The sequence below is a fragment of the Papaver somniferum genome, chromosome 5 (genome assembly GCF_003573695.1).
Source record: "Papaver somniferum cultivar HN1 chromosome 5, ASM357369v1, whole genome shotgun sequence".
Lineage (NCBI taxonomy): Eukaryota > Viridiplantae > Streptophyta > Magnoliopsida > Ranunculales > Papaveraceae > Papaver > Papaver somniferum.
The window spans coordinates 182,009,669-182,021,777 of record NC_039362.1 but is presented as its reverse complement, the minus strand read 5'-3'; the positions used below and the strand labels follow the sequence as shown (position 1 = coordinate 182,021,777).

At 36.9% G+C, this 12,109-nt stretch overlaps 1 long non-coding RNA gene across 15 annotated transcripts; it reads right to left on the bottom strand.

The window, feature by feature from the left end:
- Nucleotides 1-2,232: 2,232 nt before the first annotated feature.
- On the bottom strand, nucleotides 2,233-9,014 carry LOC113283856. Of its 15 annotated transcripts, none has more exons than XR_003327744.1 (12): nucleotides 8,271-9,014; nucleotides 7,773-7,838; nucleotides 7,345-7,470; nucleotides 6,526-6,873; nucleotides 6,161-6,422; nucleotides 5,900-5,974; nucleotides 4,926-5,607; nucleotides 4,312-4,440; nucleotides 4,091-4,227; nucleotides 3,843-3,919; nucleotides 3,448-3,732; nucleotides 3,079-3,337 (listed from the first exon to the last, which is right to left on the bottom strand). It is a non-coding gene; the product is annotated as an uncharacterized LOC113283856 (long non-coding RNA). The 15 variants fall into 15 exon arrangements; XR_003327741.1 differs by having other exon boundaries at nucleotides 4,926-5,600; XR_003327745.1 differs by having other exon boundaries at nucleotides 4,926-4,984; nucleotides 5,104-6,422.
- Between the last annotated feature and the right edge of the window lie 3,095 nt (nucleotides 9,015-12,109).

The following is a 12,109-nucleotide window of genomic DNA, read 5'->3' as shown; positions in this document are numbered from 1 at the left end:
GGATCCACGTCCAAAAGGAGGACCTTGTTGGTATCATTCGAAGGCTTGCGCGAAATCCTAACACCCCATTCCTGATATGCCCTCGTGGAAATAGCTCTGCCTATATAATTCGCGGAGAAAAATCAATATTATAATCCGCAGGATCGAATTCTTGCTCCATAAGAGGGATTTGGGAAGGACCCCCCTTGGATTGAACAACGAACTCATTAGAAATACGGATCGCATTCCAAGACAATTGGTAAACACCTCATTGAAGCTTATTTAATATCTCGTAGAAAAGAGGATTCTTTGGATCGTATAAAGGAAAGGAGAGGCCAGCCTTCAACTGACCAACAGTAACCAGCATCCTTGTGGAAGTCCATGTTTCCGCTTTAATCCATCGATAATTCAATTCCATGGATTTGGTTGCCGTGACGGGGGAAAAAACTGAAGAATCGACCGCTGGATTCAAAGAGAAACCCCTCCCTTCAAGATCTGCTTTGAATTCCTCAAAAGTCTTAAATGTGGTAGGAACGGGAGCCATTGAAGTAGAATGAAGTAAGTCCAAGATTTGCAGAAGACGGTAAAAGGGAGAGAAGAAGAAAAGGTTAAAAAGATTCTAAAGAGATGATGGTATTTATATCTGGTCAAACCATGCTATCCCCCATCGAAGAATGAGAACCGGTAATCAGCGGTTGCATGGGGAAAGAGACCACATGGAGAGCATGAGAGGGGAGATATGGCAGTTATACAACTTCAGACGGTTCTTATTCCACTCTCACCTCGTTCGAGTAGAATAAGAAAAGGCAAAATATAGATACCAAAGATACGATTCTCCATGTGGACGAAGGAGAATACCCGTGTAATTCAATGGAATCCTGCCGAAAGATCTCATGGAAAATGATATGCGCGAAGTATAAAGCATCTCTACGAGATGCTTGCGAAGAAAAATGAGTTGTACACCACTAGGGTTGATTGGTCTATAAATAGGGGTCCTTGGGGAATGTATGGGGGGTCAGATTCTTTGGTAAGGGATAGCTTTGCTTAGAGTGTGAGATTAGGGTTTCCTTGTACTCAAAAACTTGTATCTTTCACTACTTTGAATGGTTAATCAATAAAGAATTTCTTATCCAAAACCTTTATCATGTGTTAGATCTGTTTCTTCTCTTACTTGGATGTGCTACTGGGTTTCCAGTAGTTACATGCAGAACTAGGAATCCAATACGACATATTATGTCAGCCAACTTAATATAGATAATAAGAAATTAAAAAAAAATTGGGCAGTGTTAGAGCTGCCTGAAGAGGTCCCCTTGAGGTTAGCAGACGACCACTTTTTGAGCGGCATCATTCAAAGATATGTAAGAAAAAAGATTTTATGTAGTTTGTTTTGACGGTGTATTAAAAAAATTTGTAAAAAGAAAGTTTCCTAAGCTTTCTTCTCTAAGTTTCAACGATTCTATGTTGACAACAACAACTTTCGGGATAAATCCCCTTAGGAAATCAGATGGTAGTTGGATCATCCTAGGGAAATGGGTTATGTCTCTCCCTGTATAAATCCTGGATTTTATCCGGAGATAAAACACAATTTTACTAAGTTGATGGCAACTATATTGAATTCTGCATTTTTATTTTAAACTTTTACTCCCTTTATTCCACAGAAAAATATTATTTTTCCTTTTCTTTTCGGATTTTTTACAAAATTGTATTCTACTTTGTTTGTGCCAAAATCGACAAATTCAATAAAACATAACCACTAATCCTATATTTTATTATTAACCATGACTTACCGAATCAACATAGTTTAAAAATGAATATGATCCACTAATGTAAGTTTTTTTCATCATCTTTTTACTTTTGTCAGTCGATAACAAAAATAAATTATTCATTGTTGTTACTAAGTTATCGGGCAATAAAAAGAACAACTAGTTGTATAAAGACCTCTTGCCATCTTCGGACTGGGATTTAAGACTCATGATCGGTTTTGTATCGGATAATATTCGATATTTTCAGATGATATTCAAATATTGTGTTGTATCTTTGGATAATTCAAATGTGATCAGTTCCCTCTGCATCTATTTACACCCTTAAATGGGATCCCAAACTAATTAACTAAGTGGACAAATAATATTGAAGTGATTTTTATGTTTTACTAGATTTCGTGCCCAGTGCGATTTTTTTCTTTCTTTTTAACCATATTTTGGATTTGGTGTGATGTGGCCTCGCCCCGTTTTGTCGTGCATTTTTGATTTGGAGTTGCGGGGCTTCTCCCCACCTCGTCGCGATACATTTTTGATTTGTTGTGGTCGGCTTTGCCTCGCCCTGTCCCAATGTACTTTTTATTAGGTGTGGTTTGGCTGCGCCTCGCCCCGTCCCGTCGTGCATTTTTAATTTGGAGTTGCGGGGCTTCACCCCGCGATACATTTTTGATTTGGTGTGGTCGGCTTCGCCTCGCCCCGTACGATGTCTTTTTGATTAGGTGTCCGTCCCCATGCATTTTTGATTAGGTGTGGCTCGGCTGCGCCTCGTCCCGTCGTGCATTTTTGATTTGGTGTTGCGGGGCTTTGCCCCACCTCATCGCGATACATTTTTGATTTGGCGTGGTTGGCTTCGCCTCGCCCTGTCCGATGTATTTTTGATTAGGTGTGGCTCGCTGCGCCTCGCCCCGTCCCCATGCATGTTTGATTTGGTGTGGCTCGGCTTCGCCTCGCCCCTGTCCTGATGCATCCTTTCCCGTCGCTTAAGATTTTTTATTTGGTGAGGCTCGGCTTCGCCTCGCCCAGCCCAATGCATTTACAAAACATGAGGTTATGCTTATAGTTACGGATACTCGGTCAAAAGCATTTACAAAACAACCATCCAGTTAACCAATATATAGAAGCAGCATTTGCACAACATGCAAGTAATAGCTTATGATTACTCACAACCGTTGCATTAGCAGCAAAGAAAATAAAATCACAAAAAGGAAAACAAAAAAGAGAAAAAGAAGAATTATCCCCGTACATAGATCTCAATATATATACCCGCCACTTGAGTTAGAATTGAGTCAGCGACTTGAACCCTTTTAGCTGCATCGATATATAACTTGTTTGAGAACAGGGGGATACAAAAGAGTAAACGTATTTTACAAAGTCACATAAATATTTAATAAATTTTCACAATGCAGTCCATCAAAATCAACTAAAATATGAAGTAGACTACCAACACGGTCAATCAGGAGTGAAGATTGAATCTTAATCTTTTAGCAACAAAAAAACAACTAATTTATGGTTGCAATAGTGGTACTAAGTGATGATGAAAACCATTGTTGGAGAAGGATCTTTCCAACTGAAATTGTTGCCAACGTCAGCCTACAACTTTACTGCAAAAATTTGAAATTCAACATAACAGTACACTCTGGCAAACCTGTAGATGCCCAAATCCTAAAACTGAAATATTCACCTGAAATTATTAATTGCAAAAGAGATATACCTTTAGTAAGCTATCTGCAAGCTCCTTATTCTATGGATCCGCTTTCAAGTCTCATGTTCCTTAGGCTTCAGCACATTCACCCCCATCCATAAGAAAGAGCCTATCGCAGATGCCGCCATTATTTCTTCTTAAGTTGATGGACTCCAGGCAACTTTAGTCTTCGCACATATTGGTATCTCTCTGTCATATGCCAGTATATACTGAATCGATGTCTCTTCTTAACAATAGATTGTGACGCTGGAATGAACATGGGAGTTTGGCATCACTGGACTGTCCATCATGTCACTGTTGCTTGCATATGTTTACGGCTAACCGTTATTAATTTATCAACATCGGAATTGAACTGCCTTGATGCTTATTTTGATTTACATGAGCTTAAGAATTTGTATATATACCTTGTTTAATGCCTCTTGTCGCCGAATCTTGAGATGAATACCTCATTTGTTGTGCAATTAATTTTTTTCTATGATACCTGGCATTGCATAAGAACACAATAGAAAGTAAAATGTCTAATACGCACCCATACTCTAATAGCCATTAAACCTATGCAAGATTTCGTATCAGGGTAGAAGATAATAATTTAGACACATGCCTAGGAAGCGATCAACGAAGTTACACCTAATTAGAGGATCCAGGACATTACCTAGAAACCCAATCAGAAACTTGGGATGCGTATTGATGCTCCAAGGGACACCCACCTGACTAACAACTCTCAAATTGAACTCATTGCAAGCTAGCTGGTTCTGACGACTAAGAATAGTCTCAATCTTGCCCTCGAAACTATGTTATAGCAATCGAAATAATAAAACACTCTTCCGTTTTGGGAATGCTGATAGAGTAACAACATAACAAAGGCACAATTACCAGTTCGTGGAAGCTTCGACGGTCCATGAACACTTAACTTCTTTCATGCACTCAGTGGTGACTATAATTAGATGCAAATCCATGAAAACTGCTCGACGATCACAGCTCCAATTCAACCTCTGATTGTCCCTAAATACAATAAAACACTTATAAACAAAACAATAACCTGTTTTATGAATTCCCCAATAGGAATTTTTAAAAACCTAACATATTGTAATCTCATAACATTACTCTCACACATGTTTCTGAAATCAATTAAAACAATTACTGCAATAATCAAAGTTATATACTTTAACTGATGCCAAACGCTAATAAATTGAACACCAAAATTTGTAAAATAGAAGAAGAGGATTTTCTTATGCGAATCACAAACTAGGAAATCGTTAATGAATTAAGTTGAGAGGAGAAAATCTTGGACATTTTTTCAGCAAGAAATACAGACAACTTTCTATATAAAAACATAGCGATTGATTATATAAAGCCTGCTAAAACAAAATTCAGGCAGCTTCGTGCTTAACAGAAAGTTGATAATACAATCAAATTAGAAAAAAAAAACTGCAGTTCGTATGTCTTTTTTTTTATCGGCAGTTCATATGTCTATGAGGAATTCTTACCGTGCTAGAACATGGGGAAGCTTAAACTCCAAATCCATCTGGGTCTCCCATGAACACAACTATCGACATTAAACGATGTTATATTCCATCAGCAAAACTTATAATTGAACCATCAGAAAAAACCAAACGCAAATCCAATACTACTGAACCCTAAACCAAAAATCCAAATTTGAACTACCGGTTTTGATTGCGCCGGAAATTCACGAAAAGAAGATTAAAGAGTTCGATGTATAAAAAACTCTACTGATTAATGACACTTCAACTGATTTGAATCAAATTTAAAAATCCCCAATTACAGCGCATCTCCAAAATTCCCCAATTACTGTTTCTCGGTGACTTTGACGAAATCCCCAATTACAGCACAGCTCCAACTGACTTTGACGAAATCCCCAATTACAGCACGGCCCCAGATTGTTGTTTTTCATTAAGCTGATTCGATTGAAATAGATAAACATCTGAAATGAGGGTCGAAGGTTAAAGAGAAAAGAGGAGATGATTGTAGGGGGATAATATAATTTATCCCCCTACAATTATATCATTATAAGAAATGCATCAGCATCGCTATCTCCTTGGCTTAAATACACGCAAAAGCCTTGGCAGTCGAATGTGGAGGAATAGGTTTGTGTCTGTAATCACCACATCCTTTTGAACTTTAACCAAATCTTGTCAGCACTTCTGTAAGCTTAGTAAAAAGAACAATGTCATAATAGATACATAAATACCTTTTCATTACATATGACAGTTACATTTTAAATTGATACCAAATCACTATACTGGTAAAGAAACACTGGCTAGGTTGATTAACTCAAAACTAAAATTATAACAATTATGCATGTCAAGAGGTCCAATATTGCAATCAGTTGTCTCTTTTGGGTAAATTTCCGCTTTCACATTATAGTTCTAAAAACTTCGGTAATACAATGTTATCATCTGGGAGAAAGTGGAACTGATTCTACATTGAAACTGCAACTCACCAGTATACCACATGGAAAGAAAATCTTACAGCCTACGTACACTGCCTAGAGGAAGCGGAAAGTGTGGGATGTGATCTGTATCAAAATCATATTAGTTGCAAGTTCAAAACCATGTACATAATTCAATGCATCTGATTCTATCCACAGGTGAGGTTCCAAAATATTTTAGTGATTCACATGAATTATTATGCTCGGATGAGATATAAAATAAGAAAGCTTAAGCAACGAAGCAGCAAGACAAAGGATTCGATATGCACGTACCTTTAGCGCATCAATATGGACACAAAATAAATTGTGTCCTTCACAATACAGTGGGTGGTTGTCAAGCGCAATCCATACAACCAAACCATTGTTATCTTTTGAACTCTATTCCCTTATTAAAGAAACTGATTTTGCCCTTATATGAATTTATTCTCAGGAACAGCTAGCTCCTCAACAACTTCAAAAACTACTTATATGAGTACCTCAATGTTATCTTGGATTTTCCATCTATAGCATGCTCAAGAATCTAGTATTGGAAGTCCTGCACAAAAACATAAAACCTTTTTGTTTATAACAAAACGTAAAAGCATAAAACCAATTTAAAGCCGAAACACAAAATAAATTTTACATAGAGTAAGGCTTACCTCAGAGGACAGTCTAGAAAGGCAGAATCATCATGTCGAATCCAAAGAGGGAATTTTAATTAAGTATGCTTTCTTCACAGCCCCACAATGGACATCATCACACATCAATCCCCCATCTGCTAAACTAAACTGAGCATATTTACCTATTCCGTAAGGCAAGTTCCCAGAGTACCCACCATCCCTGCCAAGGATTCGAGAATGATAGATATAGATACTAAAAGAAAACCCATATAAGTTAGTGGTGCCCAAATCTATAGGTATTTTCTAGGAACGGAAGGTCTTCCACAATCAAACGTTCACGGATCAGTCTGGATTATCAGTAGAGGCCAGTTGTCTGTTGTGTTTGCTCTGTAATGGCAGGAACATATAAGTCAGAGGATGCTAATTCCAGTAACCAAAAAAAAAAAGGATTCTTAATCCAGTAACCAAAAACAGGATTCTTAACAAACTGTAAGCTCGAGACATTTATCGAGCTCCATTGACCAACTTTCGTAGAGTGAAGCCTGACATTGTGATGTCCAGGACCTCTGTAGAAGATGATGTATCGATTAACAAAGTGGTTTATGCGCATGCAAACTGAATTAAGTTAATATATATATTACATGTCTAACTGCGCTTGTGTGTAAGGGCGACAAAGATCAAATAGACAAAATCATGTTTAAGTGGTATCTTCCCCTTTCCCCGCTCATGACACCTCTTTAGCGAAGGACAAATGAAAAGAACATATTCCAATATACATCAGCGCTAGTAATTATACGACTGGAAAATGCAATTTGGGAATGCATATTATGACATTGGGAAGAACTTAATAAAAACTACCTGATTGGGTACATAAAAATCCTTCAGGCTTCATTGATCTTCCTAGTATGTTCCTGAAGGGTACTCACCACTTTCTGTAGTAACAGTGATTAAACTGGTGTTGATGTTCACAATGGCTTCTGATACCTGTCAAATAGAAAAAACTAATAAGCTATGTGAATCTTAAGAACGCCAACAAATAAGAATTGTAGATGAAAACTTCTATTCGTATATCTATAAACTGGTGCACTGAATTGAAGCCCCTTGCATCATTGAATTGCGATTTCTGCTGTTATAAACAAAGAATAGGTCTTACCCACATTCAGATTCAACTAAAAATTGAACAAACAAACTAAAATCTCTCAAAAGCAATAATTCCTTAACCATTTGAAAAGATATAAATTGAAATCCAAAACCTTAAACTAACAAAGCACGGAAATTATCATCACCATAAACATAGACCTCAAGCCCACGACTGTCAGTTCTCAATTCCGATACTCCTTTTTCAAGCTTCTCTGAATCAACATGAGTAAGTTAATTAGATGACATACATGTAAGATTAATATTGCCAATCTGATTGCTGAGTTCGTGGTATTCTGAGATTGTGAAACCTACTTATTAAAAAAAAAATCTTCTTGGGAAAGATAATCAAGTCTATGTATTGTATCTCACTTCCTTCCTCCTCAACAATCAATCAAAAAGCTTAATCAAACAAAGAAACATAAACAAAAATTGAAACTAATGTAATTCCAGCAACAATATTTCTATATACATCTTCTTCTTTGGCGAAGTTTATTCGATCAACTTGCCCTAAAATCCCAATAACACATAAATTATCGTTGTATTCTAGTGCAATGTAGTTACACTAATTCGAAAAACATAATTTCATGAATACAGTAAAATACATTGAACAAAATAAACAATCGAAGTATCTAGTATTTTCACACCTGCATGATCAACCCGAGGGCCACAATTTCGAGAAATTCGTGCATCAACCGAGAAATCAATCACAGAGCAATCTGGACAAATCAAGAAACCTTAACTCCAATTTCACTAGAAACCCTAACTCCAATTTTACCATTATCATCTTCTCTGAACTGTTAATTCGAGACAAACCCAAACCTACTTCAATCAAAACCACTTCAATTCCTCGTTGTTTACTCTGAATCTGCTTCTCTGAATTCAACAGCATAATCGAAAAAGATTACCGAAATCTAAACAGAATTCGCTCAGATCACCAAACCCTAATATAAATTCTTCTGGACAGAGCTCATCACCAACATCTCAAAGCCTAATTCAGACAAAACCCAATTCCAATTCCCCGCTGTTAACACCAGTATTATCAGAATCATCTTCATATCTCAATCCAAACCCTAATTTAGCAAATTTCCATCAATTCCTTCTTCTCGATATCAACAGACCACCATCAATTTCTTCCCCATCTACTCTGCCAACGGAATCAGACAACGATCTTCTTTATCATTAAATTATCGATCTCGAACCCTCAGTGTTACAATTCTGTGAGAGGTCGAAGAGAAAAGAGAATTGTAGATTCAGTGAAGGAGATATTATGTTATGTTTCCGCACTCTTCATGATTTTGCTGCCATTAATGATTTGTTTCTAGGGTTTGTTCCAAGATCTTTCTCTGAATTTGCTCTCTCGTACATTTTTTTTTCCGGATTTATTTTTCTTTTTTCTCGGATAAATATGTTAATAAATAGATTTCTTTTTTTGCGAGGGAATTCCTTTTTTTTCTCTCCTTTGAGGAAAAGTGAAACGGAACAATTCTGTGAGAGGGTGAGGGTGACGGTCACCGTTCAATGTGGAGCCTAAGGAGCTTAGGATTTTAAAGGAATTAGATTATTCCAAAAACATGGGCACAACGACACTAAATTGGGCTTTTGTTCGAAAAATTAGAAGAACATACAGAAAGGAAAAGACCGTTCAACAACTTTTCCCTCCAAAAATCGAATGCACGAAAGTCTCTGTTACCAAAATAAATACCGCCAAACATGAAAATTATAGATGTATGGTATCAAATTTAGGTATTAACAAATTTATATAAGAAATATCCACTACGTGATTCGTACTATGGAATTTGGGAATTCCATCAGCCAAATCATCAATTATAAGGCGTGGTAGCGAATTAAAAATGTAAATACATGAAATCCTATAGTCATACCCAAGTAACAATATGAAACTGATCTAAGACATGATAGAAGAAAACTCTAAGTATTACTATTAAGAGATGAACTATTACACATATGAATACTAGAAAAACCTAACTTGGAGAACAAATAAATTTTGCTCCCCTAAGTTTCTCATACAGACTCTCAAAAAAATCTCTCTCTTGTACAATGGATATTCGTCCCTTGTATAAGGGATACATAGTGGAGGACAGCTAATAAAGCCCCTTATTTCGGATCTAATATAGCGATCATATCGCTTCATCTGATATCATCGTGTTTGCCTTCACATGTTTTGTGTGACTCTTGTGACATCATTACGTGTGTCAGCAGTGACGTATTGGACTTGTGCTCTTAGCCTTTGAAATCACGTTGCTAAATGACTTTCTCGCGTTCTTATTGGTTGAGCTATTTTTCTATCCACATATTGCCTCTTCTCGCACTAATCTTTTTGAAGAAAAGATGGTGAGAGAATTATATTCCATCGTATCAACACTGTCCTTTGATATTTTCTAAATCCACCGACATCATTCCGATGGTGAGAGAATTATATTCCATCGTATCAACCCTGTCCTTTGATATTTTCTAAATCCACCGACATCATTTCGTCTTTTCCGCATAACCGTCTACACGTGTTGACTATACTCTCCATTGATTGGCACATCTTTAATTTTTCTCCTTTTTTCCCGGTAACCGCCTTCGCCTGTTGGTTCTCTAATAAATGCGAAGGAGAGATAGAAATCTTTTGACTATTTATCACGCTTTCCCATTTCCGTTTTTACCTTATATTTTCTTTCATCTTCCTCAATTTTCTTCTCCCGCTTCTGCTATTGTTGCTGCTAATTCTTTTGCTAGTTCATGTTCATTATATCTCTAATCAGGGTTGTTATTTTGCTTTTATGGTTTTGATTGAATATTCTTTTGTTATTCCTTTCGCTTATGTCTCTGATTGATTGCATCAAAATCCTGATCATCGAAATTTCTTGATCAAATCAAAGCTACTTGATCAAAGTTCCTGATCTTCTTGATTGGGTTTTCTCTATTCATTATTCCCATACCATATGGCCCCAAGAGCATGTAAAAGGAAACAAGAAGATATTCGAAGATTTAGGGAAGTATTGGAGCCAAGAGGGATTAGACTTATAATCCCTCCAAATTCGAATCATACCACTGCATTGGATTAGGAGTGGATCGCTCTTGAACAATGGAGTGGGAATAGGATAATTATTTCGTTGGAGCAACTTAGCGTCGGCTTACCCGTTCCCTTTTTCAATGATCTCAGAGTTTCCCCTTTTTTATGAGATCCTATCGTGTTTGGATGTTAAACGGGCGATATATCAATTGTGTGGCGATGTTATCAGAATTTTAGTCGATTGTTCTCATCGCACTGTTGGGGTATCCGCTTTATGCGACAAAAGGATATAGCTGAAAATGATAGGATTACAGGGGATGTTGATTTTCATAGCTACTCCAACGATTCCGCTCACTTCTCAAGTGATCCCAACTGGATGAAATTCCCCTCATCGTCGAGGGTCCTTACATTTTGGGTAGGAATGCAGATAGATTTGATCACTCTTAACCTCCCGAAGGTTTTTGATGGGTTGTCGTAGGCAAAACAAATTAATAAATATATTTCCCACTAATTAACTGGTAATATAGTAGTAGTAAGAGATCGTTCCCACAATGAGCTGTGTAATTGATAGGCTATTTGTATCAGCAAAATAAAGTAAACAACACAAAAGGGGGTTTTGGTTGTAAGATAAATAGAAAGACAATAAAGAAAAAAAGGATGATTAAGGAATCCTTTGCCGTTACCAAGCGTTAACAGGATTAGAATACTTATGCATTGTTAGTAAGAACCATTCATCACCATCCATAGAATAGCAGCTAGATCAGTGGCATCCCCAAAACTCCTTACACCACGGATATGGAAGCTCTCCAATATCAAATTCTATTTAACCGAACCACCAAGTAGTAGCTCACTCAAGGTGTAATCCAATCGAAAGTTTTAAGCTTTGTGAATTAGGTTAATCCCATTAGTTAAACTCTTAGCTCAAGGGTTACTTGCTGGTGTTGTTGTTACACATGATTCCTCTACAGAATCCCTCTGTAAGGTCTCGTGATTTCTACTTATGTAGAGAGTTATGCGACGGTTACTTATCTCCAAACTTCCACTAGCAATAGAACGATCAATAGACTAATCTAGTATGCATGCAAAATCAATCTAAGAATCACTCATAAACCCTATATATGGTAAGGACAAACGATGATGATAAAAACTCTCAATAGATTTGTATTATTAATCAAGGTTCACGATTAGAACATTGAATTCATCCTTAATCAACAAAGGATTTAGCTACTCATATTACAAAGAAGATGAATAATGGCATTTTCCCCCTAAAGGGGTAAACCCTAGCTTCTGATATGAGATGATTATGATACATGATCTGGTACCTTTTTATAGGTTTACATTGCTTGGCCATCAAGTATTTAATTCGGTTCAAGAACCCGACCCGAACCTATGAAATAAATACCTCAACCGTGAGTTTTGTCCTTCCATGGTACTTAAGTATGCGTACCCGTACGCATACCTCTAAAT